The sequence below is a fragment of the Macrobrachium rosenbergii genome, chromosome 37 (genome assembly GCF_040412425.1).
Source record: "Macrobrachium rosenbergii isolate ZJJX-2024 chromosome 37, ASM4041242v1, whole genome shotgun sequence".
NCBI lineage: Eukaryota > Metazoa > Arthropoda > Malacostraca > Decapoda > Palaemonidae > Macrobrachium > Macrobrachium rosenbergii.
In genome coordinates, this window is record NC_089777.1 from 8927499 (window position 1) to 8951938 (window position 24440).

Below are 24440 nucleotides of genomic sequence, written 5' to 3' on the forward strand. Positions count from 1 at the left end.
GGCCAGCTAGTAAAATCAGCTTGTACAGTGGTGTGGCCAAGAAATATACCTGGTAGCCACTTTGTATCCACTCTTTTAGTTTCGTCCACTTTTAGTGGTTCGCCTGCGGTCTTCCATACAAACACTTGTGTTTCATTTTTAGTTTTCTGCAAAAGAAAACTGTTGCACCGGCTTTGTCTGTCCGTCCGAACTTTTTTCTGTCCGCACTTTTTCTGTCCGCCCTCAGATCTTGAAACTACTGAGGCTAGAGGGCTGCAAATTGGTATGTTGATCTTCCCAAAGTCTAATAAAAGATAAGTCTGTTCGCGCGCAGGTGGTGACGTCACCTAGGCAGAGTATCCTAAATTATAGAAAATGGAGTGATTAATGGGGGACTTTTTTTTATCTGTTATTTTGTCCACTTCTCAGTCACACTACTTAACTTTATTAATTTCAAGTATATCATTCGTATTTAAAGAAAAAATAACATAAATAGTATGATTAAAGTGTATACCTAATGTTTCTGTCTATTCTTGTTATAACTTGATAATAGTGTGGAGTGGCCAGTTGACACTGTACTCTACCAGTAAATTACTGTGTAACATTATAAATGACTGTGTAATATTATTATTATTATGTTTAAACTGAAGTAATTACTTAGTAATTCATGAGAAGCTACTGCTGTAAATGAGTAGAAATAAGAGAGAGAAATGAACAAAGCATTTTACACATTATAATGTAGGCCTAATTTGGCATTTATTTAGATAAATAACCTTTGAAATGTAACTTCTATCCTCATGTCTTTTTTTGTAGATTTTCCATCTTACCTTCTGTAGTGGAATAATTAGCATTAATAAGGCTACATAAGAACTTGTGAAGTTGATGCAGAGAGGGATGAAATAACACCGAGTATAATGTGTAAGTGGGCATTATGTTAAATAAGAGTAACAGTGAGACTTTGACATCCTTTATCATAAAATTAGCAGCAAACTATTATAATGTTCATAGTGAAGAATTCAGTCAGGTTTAAAGCTGTTGAAGACAATGAAGCCAGTCGAGTAGGAGAGGGATTGAAGGCAGGTAGATTGTTTTCGTAACTGGATGTGCAGCCACTAACAGCAGAATTGCTAGGCATGTTTGATTGCCGCAGGCAGAGATCTGCACACAACACCGGCTGGTTGGTGACTGACTCCGCTTCATGTAACGGACCCAGCATTTTGCTGGCTAGATGACGTCATTGCGCGGCTCGTACTACTTTTTTGCAGCAAGTGAACAGACATCTTTTATTAGACTTTGGATCTTCCACCCTCTAATCACCAAACGCACCGAATTGCAGTCCTCTAGCCTCAGCAGTGTTTGTTTTATTTAAAGTTAAAGTTAGCCATAATCGTGCTTCTGGCAACGATGTAGAATAAGCCACCACCGGATCGTTGTTAAAGTTTCATGGGCTGCGGCTCATAAAGCATTATACCGAGACCACCGAAAGATAGATCTATTTTCGGTGGCCTTGACTATACGCTGTAGCGGCTGAACAGAAAACTCGATTGCACCGAAGAAACTTCGGCGTAATTCTTATTTGTGTTATGTTAGTGGCTGGCCACTTTCCACTAAAAGTGTCCCGTGTGTGGCCAGCCTTAAGCTGAATGGGGGAAGAGTAGAAATTTTTAATTATTATTATTATTATTATTATTATTATTATTATTATTATTATTATTATTATTGTTCAGAAGCTGTACCCAATTCATATGGAACAGGCTTGCTTAGAGGGCCATTTACATGAAATTCAAGCTTCCAAAAGCATGGTTGTTCATTTGAAAGAAATTACAGAAGACAATAGGAAATACAGAATGAAGAGATTAGTTATTAAAAAATATAGATTAACATATAAATAGAAAAAATATAAATAAATTATTAAGGGGATGAATTAGTAAATAAATACACAACAAAAGAGTAAATATATCAGTAAAAGTACATCTTTTAGGAAAAAGATAGATTAACATACAAATAGAATGAAGAGATCAATTTATAAAAAATATAGATTAACATATAAATAAACAAAAATATAAATAAATTATTAAGGGGATAAATTAGTAAATAAGTACACAACAAAAGAGTAAATAAATCATTCTAATTCCGCTACATCCCAAGGGACACCATGTTGTTAATTAACAACTCTTCCCTTTAACAACCAGTTATTTGATTGGAATGGCAAACAACAGTCTTTCTCTGGCGTAATAATATGCTTCTGCTTGCGTCGGGTCGAGACCAACAGGGAGACCAGTTAAGCTGGAAGTAATTCTACATTTATTGAAAGAGGATGGCGCAAGCAACGGGAAATAAAACTTTGTGGGAGCAGAGATGCTGAAAGGGCTGTGTTTATTCAGGCAGCCAATAAAGTCTCTCTCTCTCTCTCTCTCTCTCTCTCTCTCTCTCTCTCTCTCTCTCTCTCTCTCTCTCTCTGTGTGTGTGTGTGTTTGTCAGGAAACTCAAATGCAGTTACGATTATTATTATTATTATATTATTATTATTATTATTATTATTATTATTATTATTATCTCTCTCTCTCTCTCTCTCTCTCTCTCTCTCTCTCTCTCTCTCTCTCTCTCTCTCTCTCTCTCTCTCTCTCTCTCTCTCTCGTTTGTCAGGAAACTCAAATGCAGTTACGATTATTATTATTATTATCATTATTATTATTATTATTATTATTATTATTATTATTATTATTATTATTATTATGTATTAAAAAACCACAATTATATGAATAACTTGTATTGGTATGCAGAAGACAGAATTTCGAACACCTGAACGGTTTATCACGATATTATTATTATTATTATTATTATTATTATTATTATTATTATTATTATTATTATTATTATTATTATTTAATCCGGAGTCTTTGCCTTCAGGTATATTGATTTCTTTCTGTTTTTCTCATAATTCATGTTCTCTCGACGTTTCTATGGTTTCGATCTAAAGGAAGGTTTGTAATTTCATTATTATCATAGTTATTTTCTTGATGGTATGGTTAGTGGATCGGAAAGTCCTTCTCCCCCTTCCCCTCCCCCTCCCCCTTCCCCTCCCTTTCCGGAGAATAGGACAGAGGTTGGAAACAAATACATACAAAACCTTGATATCTAATAAAACCGAAATTTGACAAAAGAGATGGTGAAATTTGACAAAATTAATGGTGATATTTAACAAAAGTGATGGTGAAATTTGGCAAAAGTGATGGTGGATTTTGACAGAATTGACGGTGAATTTTGACAAAAGTGATTGTGAAATTTGACAGAATTGACGGTGAAATTTGACAAAAGTGGTGAAATTTGACAGAATTGACGGTGAAATTTGGCAAAAGTGATAGTGAAATTTGACAAAAGTAATGGTGAAATTTGACAAAGTGATGTGAAAATTGACAAATGATGTGAGATTTGACGAAAGGGATGGTGAAACTTGCCAAAGTGACAGTGAAATTTGGCAAAAATTATGATGATAATGGATAGAACTGCTAGTGAAATTTGACAAAAGTGATAGTGAAATTTGACAAAATGATGATAATAATGGATAGAACTGCTAGTGAAATTTGACAAAAGAAAATTTGACAAAATGATAATAATGGATAGAACTGCCAGTGAAATTTGACAAAAGTGATAGTGAAATTTGACAAAAATGAAAGTGAAATTTGACAAAAGTGATGAAATTTGACAAAAGTGATGGTGAAAATAGCATGAACTTTAATTTTTTTCTTTCCTTTTTCAGTTCGTCCATGATTTGGTGTGAATCTACAAAACAGCGTGGTGCAGCGGAAGACATCATCTCAACGTAAGTAATCATATATATTTATAATCCATGACTTTTGTTTACATTTAGAGGTAGGGGCCTTTCAAGATTTTTAAAGTTGAGATGAGATTTTCTCTAAACCCGTATGATTTGCTAAATTGCCCCTCAGAGGTAAACTTGGGCTTTTGGGCAATGGGTGGATGTCATTAGGCTTATCTTTTGTCCAAAGAAATAGGGGAACATTTTTATTCAGGAAGATATAGAAAAAGGATTAGAAAATTATGGGACGTAGCCATTTGCTGTCTTAATGATTCTTGTACTTATATATGTATATATATATATATATATATATATATATATATATATATATATATATATATATATATATATATATATATATATATATATATATATATACAGTATATGTATATATATATATATTTATAAAATATATATACATATATATATATTTATATAAATATGCGTGTGTGTGTGTGTGTACAAGAATCATGATCTTGTGCCATGTGAGCTCTTATTATTACAGATAATAATTGCCGATAATAAGCAAGCGATGAACCAATTACGACCACTAAATAAATGTACTTGAACCACGCCTAAAGAAGTTATTACATATCAGATAATTAACCAGCAATATGATTATTTAAAAGGTATCAGTAATTCATAGTAGAAAGTATAAACCTTGCTAAAATAAATACCCTGCTAACATACACACACACACACACAAACACACACACACATATATAGTATATATATATATATATATATATATATATATATATATATATATAATATATATATATATAGTGTATTATATATATATATATATATATATATATATATATATATATATAGCATATATATATATATTAACAGGAATTTATATTAGCAAGGTTTATACTGTCTACTATGTATTAGTGATACCGTTTTATACAATCATATTCCCGAGGAATTATTGCCTTCAGTTGCTGTGCGTCGATATTTTTTTATATTTTGATCACGAGAGCCAACCTACAGTAGGTCCGTACAGAGTGCTATTACTTAATTGCAGATTCTTCTACAGTAAGTCCTGGTTTTTAGACTGGAAATAATAATAATAATAATAATAATAATAATAATAATAATAATAATAATAATAATAATAAACAGTAAATAATGATTTACGTATTCGAATTATGTTAAGAAGGACAGATCTCAAATAAAAAACCAGTAAAAAATGCGCCAAGGTTTCTTCGGCGCTATCGAGTTTTCTGTACAGCCGCTACAGCGTATAAGCAAGGCCACCGAAAATGGTCTCGGCATAATGCTATATGAGCCGCGGCCCATAAAACTTTAACCACGACCCGGTGATGGCATGCCTATATCGTTGTCAGAAGCACGATAGTGGCTACCTTTAACCTTAAATAAAATAAAAAAAACTACTGAGGCTAGAGGGCTGCAATTTGATGTGTTTGATGATTGGAAGGTGGATGATCAACATACCAATTTGCAGCCCTCTAGCCTTAGTAGTTTTTAAGAACTGAGGGCGGACAGAAAAAGTGCGGACAGAATAAAGTAACTCTGAGTTTGATTATTCAACCTCGTTCGAAGGTACGAACACTTATCTTTTTGTAACTAATATTTTTTTGTCTGAATTATTTTATCTCTTTGCTTGGTGATGTCATTTGATAACAGTAATTAGTGTTATAATTCTGCAGGCGATCATAATGCATTTGGTGTAGTCAAAGAACGGACTTAATATGCGTTGATAGTTAATGCAAGAGTAGCTGTGAGTATTATTATTATTATTATTATTATTATTATTATTATTATTATTATTATTATTATTATATAAATGCATTCCCGTGAAGTATTCGCTAAGTCCATAAAGTGGCAATATATATCTTCTCAACTCAAGTGCAGTCTCTCTCTCTCTCTCTCTCTCTCTCTCTCTCTCTCTCTCTCTCTCTCTCTCTCTCTCTCTCTCTCTCTCTCTCTTGTCCTTTTACACTGTATAATTCTGTAAAATATATCACCAGAAATGAACATTACCACATATAAAGTGAGAAAGAGAGAGAGACAGTTTTCTAAAATATGTTGACGCCATGTTCTTTCCGGTCCGTATTTAAGGACCCATTCAAAATGTTCTAGGTCATTATCTAAATGTAATTACCTCCATTAATGAATTAAATAGCCCTAATGCACGAGGGATAAGAATAGCAAAGACGGCAGAGGCAGGAATGAAAGTTGGGTGTGAAGGAAAGAGTGGAGGAAAAAGAAGAGATTGAAGAACAACGCTTTACTGAAAGGGTAACAAGGAGAAGCAAAGACATTTGCGAAAGGAATGAGAGAGAGAAGCATAATAAGACGTCAAAGAGAGGAGGAAGTAAAAAAAAAAAGTAATAAATGTGCCTAAGTTTCTTCGGCGCAGTCGAGTTTTCTGTACAGCTCTACAGCGTATAACCAAGGCCACCGAAAATCGATCTATCTTTCGGTGGTCTCGGTATAAGGCTGTTTGAGCCGCGGCCCATGAAACTTTAACCACGGCCCGGTGATGGCCTGCCCTATACCGTTGCCAGAAGCACGATTATGGCTAACTTTAACCTTAAATAAAATAAAAACTACTGAGGCTAGAGGGCTGCAATTTGGTATTTTTGATGATTGGAGGTGGATGATCAACATACCAATTTGCAGCCCTCTTAGCCTCAGTAGTTTTTAAGATCAGAGGGCGGACAGAAAAAGTGCGGACAGAAAGAAGTGTGGACGGACAAGCAAAGCCGTCACAATACGAAAGGAATGAAACCGAAGCATAACAAGACAGTAAAGAGAGGAGGAAATAAAAAAAAAAAATGGTGATATAAAGGAAATGGAGGAGAAGACAGAGGAGCATCCCAAACTGCAAGCTGGAAAGCAAAGAAGCGAAAGAATGTATGATAATATGATTAAGTCCTTTTTCCCCTCATCATTCTCTCCCTCCTCCTCCTCCTCCTCCTCCTCTTCTTCTTCTTCTTCTTCTTTTTCGTCCTCCTTTCTCCTCCTCCTTTCTCCTCCTCCCCTCCTCCTCCTCCTCCCCCCTCCTCCTCCCCTCCTCCTCCCCTCCCCTCCTCCTCCTCCTCCTCCTCCTCCTCCTCCTCCTCCTCCATCTTCTTCTTCTTCTTCTTCTTCTTCTTCTTCTTCTTCGTCTTCTTCTTCTTCTTCTTCTTCCTCCTCCTCCTCCTCCTCCTCCTCCTCCTCCTCCTTGTCCCTCCTTCATCCTTCTTTTCTCCTCCCCTCCTCCTCCTCCTCCTCCTCCTCCTCCTCCTCCTCCTCCTCCTCCTCCTCCTCCTCCTCCTCCTCCTTCTTCTTCTTCTTCTTCTTCTTCTGCAGTGGGTGTTTTGCTTAGTCGCTCGCCTGCTCCCCGGAGCGAATCAAACAAGGATTTAGAGAGAGAGGAAGCAAGTATTTTCTTACATTTTATGTACTCTATAGATCGCCGCTTGGAAAACAGACGGCCGCAGCCGCTTCTGGAGTCAGAACACCGCCCGCACGCCCGCTTCTTATGCCCGACATTAGCCGAGGGAATAAAGTCGAAATTTTTACCATCTTTTGGAAGTCGTAATTTAGCTCCGAAATCATCTTTCTCAGCCCGAAGACATTTGTTTTTTCGTTTCGTCTCTTCCTCTTCTTTTTTTTTATTTTAAAAACGGGAAAATGGATTATAGATTCAAAAGAAGAAGAAGAAGAAAAAGAAGGGGACTTTTTTTTTTTGTTTCGTCTCCTTTTCCTCTTTTTTGTGTTTTTAAAACGGGAAAATGGATTATAGATTCAGAGGACGAAGAAGAAGAAGAAGAAGAAGAAGAAGAAGAAGAAGAAGAAGAAGAAAAGAAAAGAAGAGGACTTTTTTTGTTTCGTCTCCTCTTCTTTTTTGCGTTTTAAAAACGGGAAAATGGATAATAGATTCAGAAGACGACGAAGAAGAAGAAGAATAAGAATAAGAATAAGGAGACCTTTTTTTTTCGTTTCGTCTCCTCTTCTCCTTTTTTTATCTTCAGAAGAAGAAGAAAAGGAGAAGAAGAAGATGAGAGAGAGAGAGAGAGAGAGAGAGAGAGAGAGAGAGAGAGAGAGAGAGAGAGAGAAAGCAACAAGAATTCTTGGAATATATTTCATTAATATCTGGGAGGTGGCGGTTGGGCGAGGATAAGTTATGGGCGTCATAAGTCGAGGGAAAGGGGAGGAGAGAAAAGACACCCCAAAGGCAGATGGGATCTGCCATACTAGATTAAGCCTTCGAGAATAGGAACAAGAATAGGAGGAGGAGGAGGAGGAAGAGGAGAAGGAAATATTGCATAGAGAGAAACAAGAGTACCCGGCAAAGCCTTCAAGAATAGGAAGAAGAATAGGAGGAGGAGGAGGAAGAATAGGATGGGGAGAAGGAAATATTACATAGAGAAACAAGAGTACCCGGCAAAGCCTTCAAGAACAGAAAGAATAGGAGGAGAGGGGGAGGAGGAGGAGGAGGAAGAATAGGGGAGGAGAAGGAAGTTCAGGAAATATTACATAGAGAAACAAGACTGCCCGACAAGGCCTTCAAGAATAGGAAGAATAGGAGGAGGAGGAGAGGAAGGAGGAGGAGGAGAGGAAGGAGGAGGAAGAATAGGAGGAGCAGAAGGAAATATTTCATAGAGAGAAACAACAGTACCCAGCAAGGCCTTCAAGAATAGGAACAAGAATAGGAGGAGGAGGAATAGGAAGAACAGGAAGAGAGGAATGAGGAAGGAGGAAGAGAAACATTGCATAGAGAGAAACAAGAGTACCAGGCAAAGCCTTCAAGAATAGGAAGATTTTGAGGAGGAAGGAGAAGGAGGAGAAGAATAGAAGGAGGAAGAAGAGGAGAGAAACAATAAGAATAGGAAGAGGAGGAGAGGAAGGGAGGGAGGAGGAGGAGGAGGAGAGAAGCAGGAAGAAGAGAAGTAATGAGGAAGAGGAAGAAAGAGAAACAAGACTACCCGGCAAAGCCTTCAAGAATAGGAAGAAGAATAGGAGGAGGAGGGATTATTGCATAGAGAGAAACAAGAGTACCCGGCAAAACCTTCAAAGATAGGAGGAGGAGAGGGGGAGGAGGAGGAGAAGGAGAGAAATGAGGAAGAAGATGAGGAAATGTTACATAAAGAGAAACAGGAGTACCAGGCAAAGCTTTCAAGAATAGGAAGAAGAAGAGGAGGAGGAGGAGGAGAAGGAGGAAGAAGAATAGGAGGAGGAGAAGGAAATATTGCACAGAGAGAAACAAGAATACCCGGCAAAGCCTTCAGGAATAGGAGGAGGAGGAGGAAGAAGAGGAGGAGGAGGAGAGGAAGGAGGAAGAGTAGGAGGAAATGTTACATAAAGAAAAACAGGAGTAACGGGCAAAGCCTCCAAGAATAGGAAGAAGAAGGGGAGGAGGTGGAGGAAGAGGAGGAGGAGGAGGAGGAAGAGGAAGAATGTTACACAAAGATAAACAACTGTACCCGGCAAAACTTTTCGAGAATAAATGGAACACATCTCCGTAAAACTGATAATTACCCTTAAGAATAGATGGGAGAGTGCCTTCAAGATTAGGAAAGAATGGAAACACTGGAAAGACGAGTTAATAAATGACAGGTTAGTTTGAGAGGAACTTGCAAGAATAGTTTGGTTCAAGAATGATAAAAGAAAACTTAACTTGATGATCGGTGCAGGAGGCTGAGTATATTGATGAAAGTTATGAAGAAGAATAAGGAACAGGTAAGGAAATAGAGACTAAAAGAGCCTGAGTATAGGTTATAAGAAATAAAAAATGCGCCGAAGTGTCTTTGGCACAATCTAGTTTTCTGTACAGCTTATAATCAAGGCCACCGAAAATAGACCTGTCTTTCGGTAGTTTCAGTATAATGCTGTATTAGCTACAGCCCATGAAACCTTAACCACAGCCCGGTGGTGACCTGCCCTATATCGTTGCCGGGCGCACGATTATGGTTAAATTTAACCTTAAATAAAACTAATTAACAGTTCTCCTAGGGCTGAGCGCTTAGAGGGCTGCAATTTGGTATGTTTGATGATTGGAGGATGGATGATCACCAGAAATACCAATTTGCAACCGGCCGCGAAATTGAACTCCGCCCAGTCTGAACTCAACCGACTCAGTTTAAATAAAGTAAAATGTAATGAGGCTAGAGGGCTTTATGATCTGAGGGTGGATGACAGAAAAAGTCAGTTTTGATCTGAGACGGGACAGACAAAGAGCCATCTCAATAGTTTTGTTTTACAGAAAACTAAAAATGAATAAGGAACAGGTAAGGAAATAAAGAATAAAAGATCCTGAGAAGAAAGAATGGATAAAGGATTTTACGAAGACAGATAAAAAAGGAAGCAGAAGACAAGAGGGATTAAGTACAAGGAGTGAAAGGATGGTAAGGAATGTTGATGATGCAGGCCTTTAAGAAATGGCTCTCTCTCTCTCTCTCTCTCTCTCTCTCTCTCTCTCTCTCTCTCTAGTGAAAAAGATTTCCTAATGGTCTGCGTTCCTTTTTGTATTAAACGGAGATCAGGGTTTGGGTAACTTGTGTGAATGCCCATAATGCCTTTTGTTCTCTCTCTCTCTCTCTCTCTCTCTCTCTCTCTCTCTCTCTCTCTCTCTCTCTCTTTTCATAGCATTTACTCTTGTAAATATTGAGTGAATACATTATTTATTGCATGTATGTATGTATGTGTGTATATATATATATATATATATATATATATATATATATATATATATATATATATATATATATATATATATATATATATATATATAACCTTCCCTTTTGAAGGGCTGGCTCTAGAAACTGTTAGTCTGTGAAGTCACGTGACCCCCATCTTCACCCTGAAGGGACCCAACACAATCAACTAGCTACCAAGTGCGTAGCTCACCTACGTAGTGTAACAGAAGCCCTACTGAATTTTCTGGAAAGGCGGCTTAAGTTGTGCGTCCCATGTCTGAGATCGATCTCCGGGTGTTTCGTTGATAAAGGGAGGATTTGAACCTACATTCCTCGGTTAATGGATTTCATCTTTAGACGTGCCGTCGTCCAGCCCGGGGTTATCTTCTGTTAACACTGGTCCTTATATGAGTGCGTAGAATGAGGGAATGATGGTTCAGCTTAGGGCTGGTACATAACGTCCCAGGGATCAGGACTTACCGTCTTGACCTTATCTTACATTACAGCGAATTTTGAAGGCATGGGTACACAAGCATATGTATACATGCAACTACGATGCATTACTGTTTTGCACAAATATTTATGCTTACATTAAAAAGCATCTTATATACTAAAAGCATCTTATACACTACAATCTAGTTTTCCGTACAGCGCTAAATCAAGGCCACCGAAAAGAGATCTTTCTTTAGGTGGTCTCGGTAAAATGCTGTATGGACGCGGCTCATGAAACTCTCAGCCGGCCATGGTGGCCTGTGCTGTTACGTTGCCAGAAGCACGGTTATGGCTAATTTTAACCTCAAATAAAATAAAAACTACTGAGGCTAGAGGGCTTCAATTTCGTATGTTTGATGACTGAAGGGTGGATGATCAACATACCAATTTCCAACCCCCTAACCTCAATAGTTTTTAAGATCTGAGGGCGGACAGAAAAAGTGTGGACAGAAAACAGTGCGGACGGACAGACAAAGCCGGCACAACAGTTTTCTTTTACAGAAAACTAAAAATTGGCATGGCTGATATAATATATGCTGTTGTAATGCAGAAAAAAATCAGTTTAATTGTTATTCCATCATTATTCTCACTTATTATTACTTACTGATTAATAAACCTCGACTGCGTGTCAAGAAAGTAACATTCACATTTAAAATTGATCGATGATTGTTTTCAAATTTGACTGTGTTTTAAGGCGTAAAATGATCAACAGACTATTGATAAATTTGTTTGAAATATATATATATATATATATATATATATATATATATATATATATATATATATATATATATATATACATACATACATATACATATACATACATACATCATTGTTTTGGGACTTCGATAAGAAATTTGTGAAGGAGAAATTTGCGATTCCGATGTACTGAACGCAGAACAGAGCGTGTCGTTTCGGTCATTCTAACAGTGTTGTGACGACACATCCTCAATAAGCCTGTACCATAGAATAAATTTTAGCAATGGGTTCATTTTTAATCAGTACTCAGTTCTTTTGCTGTTCACTCGGGTGTCAGTCTGTGACACTCTCATTCATTTTATAGTTAATAATAAGACGTGCTGGAAAATATACCGTTATCTCTGCTTCCACTCCCGTTTTTGTGGGACCGTCATTATTCTGCAGTGGCCAGATTATACCAGATTGCGAACTGGTTTAATCTGGTTTAATCCTGCCGAGTGGTCGTGTTTTACACATTGTTGCTTTCGGGATTTACTTTTCATCTTTCCTTCTTTTCATCTTTCCTCCTTTTCATCTTTCCTCTTTTTCTCGCCGTCATTAGCCGAAGCTTGTGTTGTTCTTGTGGCAAACTCGACCAGATGTTCCCGCCCCAAGAAACTACAATTATTGGACTTTGTTCTTCGGCGAATTTCTTCTTCTCTTCTTTCGTTTGCTCTCGGTTCACTGTACTCTGACAAGGTTTATCTGTACGTGGGATAAAGGCATAAGGTGAAGGGAAGTTTCGATTTATTTTTATCAGCATAAAGATATGTTATTGCTTGTGCTGTAATGGGGCCGTGTCTTGCTTGATAAATATGGAAGGTGCCCTTCCTGTTCTGAAGTAGAAAGGGACTCTTCCTGTTCTGAGGTAGAAAGGTACCCTTCCTGCTCTGAAGTACAAAGTCACCCTTCCTGCTCTAAGGTACAAAGATACCCTTCCTGTTCTGAGGTACAAAGGTACCCTACCTGTTCTGAGGTAGAAAGGGACTCTTCCTGTTCTGAGGTAGAAAGGGACTCTTCCTGTTCTGAGGTAGAAAGGTGCACTTCCTGCTCTGAAGTACAAAGTCACCCTTCCTGCTCTGAGGTACAAAGATGCCCTTCCTGCTCTGAGGTACAAAGGTACCCTTCCTGTTCTGAGGTACAAAGGTACCCTTCCTGTTCGGAGGTACAAGGGTACCCTCCCTGCTCTGAGGTACAAAGGTACCCTTCCTGCTCTGAGGTACAAAGGTACCCTTCCTGCTCTGAGGTACAAAGGTACCTTTCCTGTTCTGAGGTACAAAGGTACCCTTCCTGTTCTGAGGCACAATGGTACCCTTGCTGTTCTGAGGTACCCTTCCTGCTCTGAAGTACAAAGGTACCCTTCCTGCTCTGAGGTACAAAGGTACCCTTCCTGCTCTGAGGCACAATGGTACCCTTCCTGCTCTGAGGCACAATGGTACCCTTCCTGCTCTGAGGTACAAAGGTACCCTTCCTGCTCTGAGGTACAAAGGTAACCTTCTTGCTCTGAGGTACAAAGATACCCTTCCTGTTCTGAGGTACAAAGGTACCCTTCCTGCTCTGAGGTACAAAGGTACCTTTCCTGTTTTGAGGTACAAAGTTACCCTTCCTGCTCTGAGGTACAAAGATACCCTTCTTCTGAGGTACAAAGATACCCTTCTTCTGAGATACAAAGGTACCCTTCCTGCCCTGAGGTACAAAGGTACCCTTCCTGCCCTGAGGTACAAAGGTACCCTTCCTGCCCTGAGGTACAAAGGTACCCTTCCTGCCCTGAGGTACAAAGGTACCCTTCCTGCCCTGAGGTACAAAGGTACCCTTCCTGCACTGAGGTACAAAGGTACCCTTCCTGCCCTGAGGTACAAAGGTACCCTTCCTGCCCTGAGGTACAAAAGTACCCTTCCTGCCCTAAGGTACAAAGGTACCCTTCCTGCACTGAGGTACAAAGGTACCCTTCCTGTTCTGAGGTACAAAGGTACTCTTCCTGTTTTTGGGTATAAATGTAGGATGGGGCTGCAAGCCCATTTCCTTCCCACGCAGCGAGCCACTGCAGTCGAATAGCCACCAAGTCTTCATTCGTCGACGAAGGAATGTTTAGGCCAGCAGAAGTCCTGTTGGAACCCTGGGAGATATATATATACAGTATATATATATACAGTACATAAATATATATATATATATATATATATATATATATATATATATATATATATATATATATATATATATATATATATATATATATATATATATATATATATATATATATATATATATATATATATATATATATATATATATATATATATATATATATATATATTATATATATATATATATTTTATATATATATATATATATATATATTTTATATATATATATATATATATATATATATATATATATTTTATATATATATATATATATATATATATATATATATATATATATATATATATATATATATATATATATATATATATATACACGTACATACATACATACGTGCCTATATCAGACCTTTTCTTCTGCAACGGCGAATGTACAAGAGAAAATATTACGGCCTCATTCCCACGGAATATTTCGTGAGAATAAGATTAGAGCGCCCCAAGAACGTTCAAGCAAGCGCTATAAGAAATAGTTCGCCCGCTCGCCGCGCGTGAGGACGCCACAAGAAGAAGAAGAAGCCTTGGTTAACAAACCGTTACAAAACCTCCTCCTCCTCCTCCTCCTCCTCCTCGCCGTCATGTTTAACTTCTTTCTGGGGGAAGTCGCTGCTGCTGCTACTGCTTCCTCCCCCGCCTCCTCCTCCTCCTCCTCCTCCTCCTCCTCCTCCTCCTCCTCCTCCTCCTCCTCCTCCTCCCGAACCGCCGTCTTTTATGAAGACAGACTTTTGGAGGGAGGGAGAAAATGGGAACGCGGAGTTGGTAGTGGCGGCGCGGTGTGTCGGACGGAAAATGTTCTTTTTCGTCTTCTTCTTCTTCTTCTAAATCTTGTTCTAACTCTGATTCCTCTGATTCTGTTCCTTCTTCTTCTGAGTCATTTTCTTCTCTTTCGCCTTCTTCTTCTTCTTCTTCTTCTTCTTTTTCTTCGCCTGTTTCTTCTACCACTTCTGATTCTTCTTTTTCCCCTTCTGATTCTTATTCATCTTTTTCTACGTCTTCTTCTTCTTCTTCTTCTTCTTTCTTCGTCTGTTTCTCCTCCTCCTCCTCCTCCTCCTCCTCCTCCTCCTCCTCCTCTTCCTCCTCCTCCTCTCCTTCTTCTTCTGTTTCTCCTCCTCCTCCTCCTCCTCCCCTCCTCCAACCAGGGGGAAAAAATTGTGTTCGGGTGTTGATTAAATGGGCCGTTGTAAAGCAAATGCATCTCGATGGGATCTCCATCGATATGGGCGAGTGTCTCCAACGATGCGTATCTGATGAGAAACAGCATCATCCGTCTTGAACGCGACAGTGATGATGACGCCCTAAGACCCGCCCGGGACCCGGCAGGGAAAGCTGCTACGCCCTTTGTTTTCGAATTGTGCGAGAATCGAGATAATCTGAACCTGACTGCAGAAGGTTTATTCAGCATTGACCAGATTTCGAAAATCAAGATGGTAGCAATTTAAGGATGTTTTTTCTTAATATTCTCTTTTTAGTTTTTTTTTTAAGGAAAACTGTTGAGATGGCTGCTTGCCTGTCCGTCCGCACTTTTACCGTCCGCCCTGAGATCTTATAAACTACTGAGGTCAGAGGGCTGCAAATTGGTATGTTGATCATCCACCCTCCAATCATCAAACATAGCAAATTGCAGCCCTCTAACCTCAGTAGTTTTTATTTTATTCAAGGTTAAAGTTAGCCATGATTGCGCGTCTTGCGCTGCTATAGATGCCAACAACACAGGCCACCACCAGCCATAGCTAGAAGTTTCATGGCCGCGGCTGAGGGTTACATGGGCCGTGGCTGAGAGTTTCATACAGCATTATACACTGTACAGAAAACTCGATTGCGCCGAAGAAACTTTTGCGCATTTATTACTTGTTTTTATTCTCCTCATAATTAATCAGGTAAACATGATGAATATTGAAAGTCCTTTGTAAGCTAATGATAATGAATACCTTTTACCTGGGTAATTAATCAAGTGTTTTGCTATTTCCTTTATTGTTGTGAAGGGGACTTTGAAATTAATTTTACAGATAATGTTAATCATGTCTTTTAATTTTTTAGTTTTCTGAAAAGGAAACTATTGTGCCGGCTTTGTCTGTCTGTCCGCACTTTTTCTGTCCGCACTTTTTCTGTCCGCACTTTTTCTGTCCGCACTCTTTTCTGTCCGAACTCAGATATTACAAACTTCTGAGTCTAGAAGGCTGCAAATTGATATATTGATTATCCACCCTCCAATCATCAAACATAACAAATTGCAGCCCTCTGGCCTCAGTAGTTTTTATTTTACTTAAGGTTAAATTTGGCCATAATCGTGCTTCTGGCAACGGTATAGGATAGGCCACCACGGCCCGTGATTTAAGTTTCATATGCCGCGGCTCATACAGCATCATACCGAGACCACCGAAATATAGGTCTATTTTCGGTGGCCTTGATTATGCGCTGTCGCGGCTGTACAGAAAACTCGATTGCGCCGAAGACACTTCGACGCATTTTTTTATTATTTCATTTTGCAAAGGAGACTTTGAAATAATTTTACTGATAGTTATGCTCTTAGAGCCTCGATGACGCCTCTGCCAGAGTTGGGAGAGGTTCCAGGCTCTTGAATAAATTAATAGAAAGCAGTTTCATTTGAAAAAAAAGCTCTGGTAATGGGCAACATGTTTTCCCTTAAGCTTAGTGTATAAAGTTCTTGAAGTACTGTACTGCTCTTTGCCGCGAGGAATTCCTCCCCTCTGTCTCTCTCTCTCTCTCTCTCTCTCTCTCTCTCTCTCTCTCTCTCTCTCTCTCTCTCAGAGAAATGTTACAGAACTCAAATAAAGGCGTGATTTTCGGTCTGAATTTCCTGTGACCCATTCCCCCAAAATTAAGTTATTGTAAACAGTTTATTCTGTGGCAAAATTACGCCTTCGGTTTTTGAATACATCTAATAGTTATTGCGAAAGCCGATGGATGTTTCCATCCCTTGGCTGCCAAGCTTTGGGATTCCCTAACTGCTTCCGTTTTTCCTTCTCAGTTTTTACATTAAAAAAAAGACTGAGGAGGAACACCGTTTAAGTGTTGGAAATCTTTGTTTTAAGTTTTACAGATAATACTATTTATTGATATAACGAGCTGACGGCGCGTGCTACGCTGCGCTAGAACACGGCGTTGCCTGTCATGTCTCCCCTACCTACCCCGACCTCATAGCTACCCCACCACCCGGGGCGGACAAACGGGTTTGCAGGAGGAGGGTGGATTTGTCATGTCTCCGTTACCCTCCCGATACCCTACCTACCCCACTCCCACCTGGGGCGGACAAACAGGATTCACTCGGATTTTATTATTATAGATTGTGGATTTTTAATAAACAATGGTTTAATGAGGACATTGTGAATTTTTCAGCAGTAACGATAATGATACTGATTTTATTACCGAGAGATCTGAGAACCTTGTAAACATATTATTCTACATGTTTCTATTTTGGTTTTCTGTTAAAAGAAAACTATTGTGCCGGCTTTGTTTGTCCGTCCGCACTTTTTTCCTGTCCGAAATTTTTCTGTTCGCACTTTTTCTGTCCGCCTCAGATCTTGAAAACTACCTAGGCTAGAGAGCTGCAAATTGATAAGTTGATCATCAGCCCTCCAGTCATCAAACATAGCAAATTACAGCCCTCTAGCCTCAGTAGTTTTTAGCTTATTTAAGGTTATAAAGGTAGCCACACTCGTGCTTCCGGCAACGATATAGGATAGGCCACCACCGACCGTTGTTAAAGTTTCATGGGCCACGGCTCACACAGTATATATCGAGACCGCTGGAAGATAGATCTATCTTCTGTTGCCTTGATTATATGCTGTAGCGGCTGTACAGAAAACTCGATTGCGCCGAAAAAACTTCGGCGCATTTTTTACTTTTTTTTTTTTTTTTTTTTCTCAGAGAAGTGTTTGTCATTTGTTGTTTATTGACCCACTTTATTTTTTAACATCTGAGATGAAAGTTTTCAGCAGTGACATTTTTTTCAAATGTTGATTTTTACCTTTTGAAAATCCAGGGTTCTCGAAAGTCTTCCTTTTTATCGGGTCTCAGACACCGGAAGGAGAGCAAGTGGGCGGGAGTGCCCTCAAGGACCTTCCCAAATCAGGAAGAGGTTTAATAGCACTTATCCCTGGGCGGGTGATGGCGGAGGAGTGGAAAGTTGAGTATTTTTTTTTTTATATCTGTCCATCTTTCTGTGACTTGACATTTTTAACACTTTTTTTATATACCAAATCAAACAGTCAGTCTTTTGACTGACAGACAGACAGACAGACAGACAGAAGGCTTTACATTTTCATGAGTATATTACCCAAACAGTCTGACATCCTTAATCTCTCTCTCTCTCTCTCTCTCTCTCTCTCTCTCTCTCTCTCTCTCTCTCTCTCTCTCTCTCTCTCTCTCTATATATATATATATATATATATATATATATATATATATATATATATATATATATATATATATATATATATATTAAATATGGATGTAACAGTAAGGCGTTCTTTCTTCTTTATATATGTGTATTTATTGTTACGCCGTGTGTTAAGTATATAATGTGTATACATTTTAGTGTAAAAACACAGTACTGTTTAAGTTCATCGCTTTTTCAACCTAGAAGATGTATTCCAAGAGATATTTTCAAAAACGTTGTGCGTAAACAATAAATAGATAAAGAAGAAAGAACGCCTTTCTGTTACTCCAATTTGCCTGTTGTCTTAGATTCTGCTTCGCGAAATAGTGGATGATTTGGCCCAAGAAAAGAGTCCATGAAAAGTCCCGAAAAATAGCGTTATATTAAAATAATATATTCATCTATATATATATATTACCTTGTGTCACGGAGAAATATGAACCGTATGTATGTATAACATGTAGTTTTTATTGAAAAAACATTCCTGTATGTATTTTGTATAACATTTTATATACTTATACGAAAATATAAGATTAAAGATGATTTTGTTGAACGTTGATCTTCCTAATGGCATCTTTGCATTTTTAAGTATTTGTGTTTACAAATGGGAAGATCAGTAACGCATCCAGTATTGTAGATTGAATACAAACCAGGAAGTAATTTCATAAAAACGGTAGTATTTTTTTCTTACCTTAGAAAAAAAAGTTTAGCTACGAAGCATTCAACAGCTAATCTCTTTAGTAAATAAAGCAGTTATGAAGTTTATTACATTCGAAGTTTTAGTATTAGTTAGGGCTGTTTAAAATATGATTTTAATTTTGTGTTTAGACGTGAGTAGATCCAAGAATATTCTCTCTCTCTCTCTCTCTCTCTCTCTCTCTCTTCTCTATAAATCTCTCTCTCTGATTGCATGATATATTTTTCTCTTGTCTGATGCAAAACTCTAGGAAGAAAAAAATCTGCATATATTTTCTCTTGGAAAAATTTTCTCTCTCTCTCTCTCTTTCTATCTCTCTCTCTCTCTCTCAATAATCTGCATATATTTTTCTCTTGTCTGATGCAAATCTCTCTCTCTCTCTCTCTCTGCATATATCTCTTGTCTCAAATCTCTCTCTCTCTCTCTCTCTCTGATCTTTTCTCTCTCAAGAAAAGAGTCTCTCTCTCTCTCTCAATAATCTGAATATTTTTCTCTTGTCTGAAAATAACTTCTCTTCATCTATAAGCTCTTTTCTCTGGGTCACGGAGAAATAATCTGCAATATTTTTCTTTGTCTGATTGCAAAACTCTCTCTCTCTCTCTCTCTCTCTCTCTCTCTCTCTCTCTCTCTCTCTTCTCTCTTCTCTCTCTCTCTCTAATAATCTTATTATTTTTTGTCTGATGCAATACACTGGAAGATTAAAGATGATCTTTCTCTCTCTCTCTCTCTCTCTCTCTCTCTCATCTGGCATCTTTTTTGTCTTGTCTATAGCTCATTTGTCTCTTTCTCTCTCTCATCTGCATAGAATTTTGTTCAGTCTATACGATCATTTCAGTCTTCTCTCTCTCATCTGCAATTTTATTCTTCTCTCTCAGGAAGTATACTCTTCTCTCTCTACAACCAAAATATTTCCACAGGAATGTTTTTTTTCAATATAGAAAACATGGTTTAGTACCCTCTCACAAACCCAACTGTAATCCATCATGAAAGTATATAAAAATATGATAAATGAAAAAGATACAGATGTGGTTTACCTAGACTTTTAAAAGCTTTTGACAAGGTGATCATAATATATTAGCGAAAAAATTAGAAAACATAACATTGTTGACAAAGTAGGAAGATCTAAAAGAATATTTTGCAAAATAGAAAACAGATAGTGATTGCAAACTGAGAAATCTGAAGCTCTCTATCCGTACTCTCTCTGCATTGCTGTTTGTGAATAATCTGACATAATATTTTTTTCTTGTTGCTTGTGATGAAGATAGGAACTCTACAAAGAGACTCTCTATATAAATCTAAATCTGGTATTTAACTCTGATAAATTTGAATCAATGAACTATGGTGATAAAGTCTCTATATGCTATAAAGGACCTCTCTGAGACAATCAAAACAAGGAAGCAGTTAAAGACCTTGGTGTGATGTTGAATAGGGAATATGTTATGCAATGATCAAATAGCAATTCTATTGAAAATGCAAAGCAAAAATGGGAATGTTGTTCTCACTCAAAACTCTGAACACATGATTATGCTTTATAAAACTCTCTAGTCCACTCTATTGCAATCTAATATGGTACCCTCACTACCAAAAGGATATTGCACAAATCTGTCAAAGGTCATTTACAGCTAGAATAGAAGAAGTTAAGGACTGACTATAAAGACTAAAATTCTTAAATTTATATAGTCTTGAAAGGAGAAGAGAACGCTACATGGTAATTCAAGCATGGAAACAGATAGAAGGAATTCTCTCTCTCATGGAACTAAAATTATCAAAAAATCTGCAAGCAGAGGTTTAATAGTTTATACCAGGAAAATTATCTGCATATAACAGGACATTAATCCACTTGTCACCAGCATCGATAATCAGTTTCTCAATCTCCAGCTCATCTGAGGAACATAACATTAGTTTAAGAATAAGCTCGACAAATATCTAAGATGCATCCCAGACCATCCAAGACTGGAAGATGCAAAATATACCGGAAGATCGTTAGCAACTCTCTGGTAGACATCATTTTATTCTCTCTGAACAGAATTGTAGGTCTGTCTATCTATAATCTCTCTCTCTCTCTCTCTCTCTCTCTCTCTCTCTCTCTCTCTCTCTCTCTCTGCATCTGAAGGATCTTGTTCCAGAAAATCAGAAAGTGGAAAAAAGGTCTTGCAGAAGAAAAGAATGCATGGAAAGTGATGGAACTAAAAAGTAAGATAGAAAATGCAGAACAAAAGATTATACAATCAAAAGAAAATGAAAAATGGAACCAAGAAGAAAAGACCCTACAAAATATCAAGCAAAACCCTAAAATTTTTTATTCATATGCAAAAAAGATGAATAAAATACGAGTAGAAATAGGCCCTCTAAGAATTGAAGGGCGATTAACGAATGAAAAAAAGGAAATATGTAACATATTAGCAGAAAGATATAAGAGTGAATTTACACCTAGAATTGATAATGAAGATAATGATACAGTAATAAGAGATGAAAATATTGAATACTTATCGGATATAGATATTACAGAAGCCGATATTGTGCAGGCTATTAATGAAATTAAAAATGGATCAGCAGCAGGACCAGACGGCGTACCTGCCATATTGTTAAAGAAAGTGGTTCATTCAATCGCAAAGCCGCTAGCAATAATATTAAAACAAAGTATAGATACAGGCAAGATTTACGATGAGCATAAATTAGCATATATTACTCCTACTTTCAAAAGTGATTCAAGACTAGAGGCAAGTAATTATAGGCCTGTGTGTCTGACATCTCATATTATGAAAGTTTATGAAAGGGTAATGAAAAAAAATATAATGAAACATTTAATGAAAAATAGATTGTTCAGTATAGGACAACATGGTTTTATACCCGGAAAAAGTACACAAACCCAACTGTTAGTCCACCATGAAAGCTTATATAAAAATATGATAAATGAAAAGATACAGATGTGGTTTACCTAGACTTTTGCAAAGCTTTTGACAAGGTAGACCATAATATATTAGCGAAAAAATTAGAAAACATTACATTGTGGACAAAGTAGGAAGATGGATAAAAGAATTTTTGCCAAACAGAAAACAGATAGTGATTGCAAATGAGGAGAAATCGTATGAAGCTACGGTAATATCGGTGTGCCACAAGGTACGGTGTTAGCTGCATTGCTGTTTGTGATTATGATTGCAGACATAGACAGTAATGTTAAGGACTTGGTAGTAAGAAGTTTCGCAGATGACACAAGAATAAGTAGAGAAATTGCTTGTGATGAAGATAGGAACTCGCTACAAAGAGACCTAAACAAAATATATAAATGGGCAGAGATAAATAGGATGGTATTTAACTGATAAATTTGAATCAATGAACTGTGGTGATAAAGAAGGAATGCTATTTGCATATAAAGGACCTAATAATGAGACAATCACAAACAAGGAAGCAGTTAAAGACCTTGGTGTGATGTTGAACAGGAATATGTTATGCAATGATCAAATAGCAATACTATTGGCAAAATGCAAAGCAAAAATGGGAATGTTGTTCTGGCACTTCAAAACAAGAAAAGCTGAACACATGATTATGCTTTATAAAACGTACGTACGTAGTCCACTTGAATGTTGCAATATAATATGGTACCCACACTACCAAAAGGATACAGCACAAATAAAGAGTGTACAAAGGTCATTTACAGCTAGAATAGAAGTAGTTAAGGACCTTGACTACTGGGAAAGACTACAATTCTTAAATTTATATAGTCTTGAAAGGAGAAGAGAATGCCTCATGGTAATCCAAGCATGGAAACAGATAGAAGGAATTACCGAAAACATCATGGAGCTAAAAATATCAGAAAGAGCAAGCAGAGATAGATTAATAGAGCCCAAAACTATACCAGGAAAACTAAGGAAAGCACACAGGACATTAATCCACCACGCACCAGCATCGATAATGCAGCGTCTATTCAATGCGCTACCAGCTCATCTGAGGAACATAACAGGAGTGAGCGTAGATGTGTTTAAGAATAAGCTCGACAAATATCTAAGATGCATCCCAGACCATCCAAGATTGGAAGATGCAAAATATACCGGAAGATGCGTTAGCAGTTCTCTGGTAGACATCAAAGGTGCCTCACACTGAGGGACCTGGGGCAACCCGAACGAACTGTAAGGTCTGTAAGGTCTGCATATATTTTTATCTTGTGGATAGCAGATTAGTTTATCTCTCTCTCTCTCTCTCTCTCTTATCTGCATATAATTTTGTTTTGTCTGTCTCTCAGATCATATGTTTTCGTTTTGTGTAGAGCAGATCAGTCTCTCTCTCTCTCTCTCTCTCTCTCTCTCTCTCTCTCTCTCTCTCTCTCTCTCTCTCTCTCTCTCCATGACGTGTATTGAGAAAAGTTTCGCTATATCTTCCAAGTCTACAGCATAGTTTGAAGCAGCGGGGATCATTTGCTCTCGAAATAACCGTATTTCAGAAGTGTGTTTTTTCCCTTCTTCAAGATTTGCGACAAAAACTTCAATGACTCAATTTCGGTCACAAACTTTCCACATTACCTTCATTCTCTGATGATGACGATGATGATGTTGAGTGACCTTTCATCTGCTCGGAGGATCCCAAACACCCCCCACCCCCCACCAGGCATCTTTTTAATTACTGACGACGTCGGGATTTATAAGGGTCTAGGAATCGCTCTGGAGTGCTCGTTTTGGCTACTCGCCTTTAAAACTGGAATTTCGTCACGGTTCGATTAGAAGTATTCAGATGTTTTCTCTCTCTCTCTCTCTCATACACACGCGCGTGTTTTGTTTTTATTACCCTTTATTTTTAACGGAATATATAATTATTTTTCTCCTCTCTCTCTCTCTCTCTCTCTCTCTCTCTCTCTCTCTCTCTCTCTCTCTCTCTCTCTCATCACTCTCTTTTGTTTTTATGTCTTTTTTATATTTTTTTCGGACTATCTTTTCTTTTTCTTCTCTCTCTCTCTATTTTCACCTTTTATTACCCTTTATTTTTTATATAATCTTTTCTCTCTCTCTCTCTCTCTCTCTCTCTCTCTCTCTCTCTCTCTCTCTCTCTCTCTCTTATTACCCTTTATTTTTAACTGAATTCGTCATTGTTTTTTGCTCCTTTTTCGTTTCTCTCTCTCTCTCTATCTCTCATATACACACGCGCGCGTTGTATTTTTATTACCCTTTATTTTTAACGCAGTTTATCATTAATTTTCTCCTTTTTCGCTTCTCTCTCTCTCTCTCTCTCTCTCTCTCTCTCTCTCTCTCTCTCTCTCTCTCTCTCTCTCTCTCTCTCATACAAACGCACACCTTTTAATTTCATTGCTTTCTATTTTCAACGGAATTCATCACTGTTTTTCTCCTTTTTGGCCCCTCTCTCTCTCTCTCTCTCTCTCTCTCTCTCTCTCTCTCTCTCTCTCTCTCTCTCTCTCTCTCATACACACGCGCGTTTTATTTTTATTACCCTATATTTTTAACGGAATTCATAATTTTTTTCTCCTCTCTCTCTCTCTCTCTCTCTCTCTCTC

The 24440-nt window shown here is 37.8% G+C and overlaps 1 long non-coding RNA gene across 1 annotated transcript in view; it reads left to right on the forward strand.

Moving 5' to 3' along the window:
• Positions 1 to 24440, forward strand: part of LOC136825131 (uncharacterized) — a 327719-nt gene that overhangs the window by 257637 nt on the left and 45642 nt on the right. Inside the window, exon 3 of the long non-coding RNA XR_010849247.1 lies at positions 3740 to 3802. This is a non-coding gene — a long non-coding RNA (uncharacterized lncRNA). The remainder of the gene's footprint in view (positions 1 to 3739; positions 3803 to 24440) is intronic.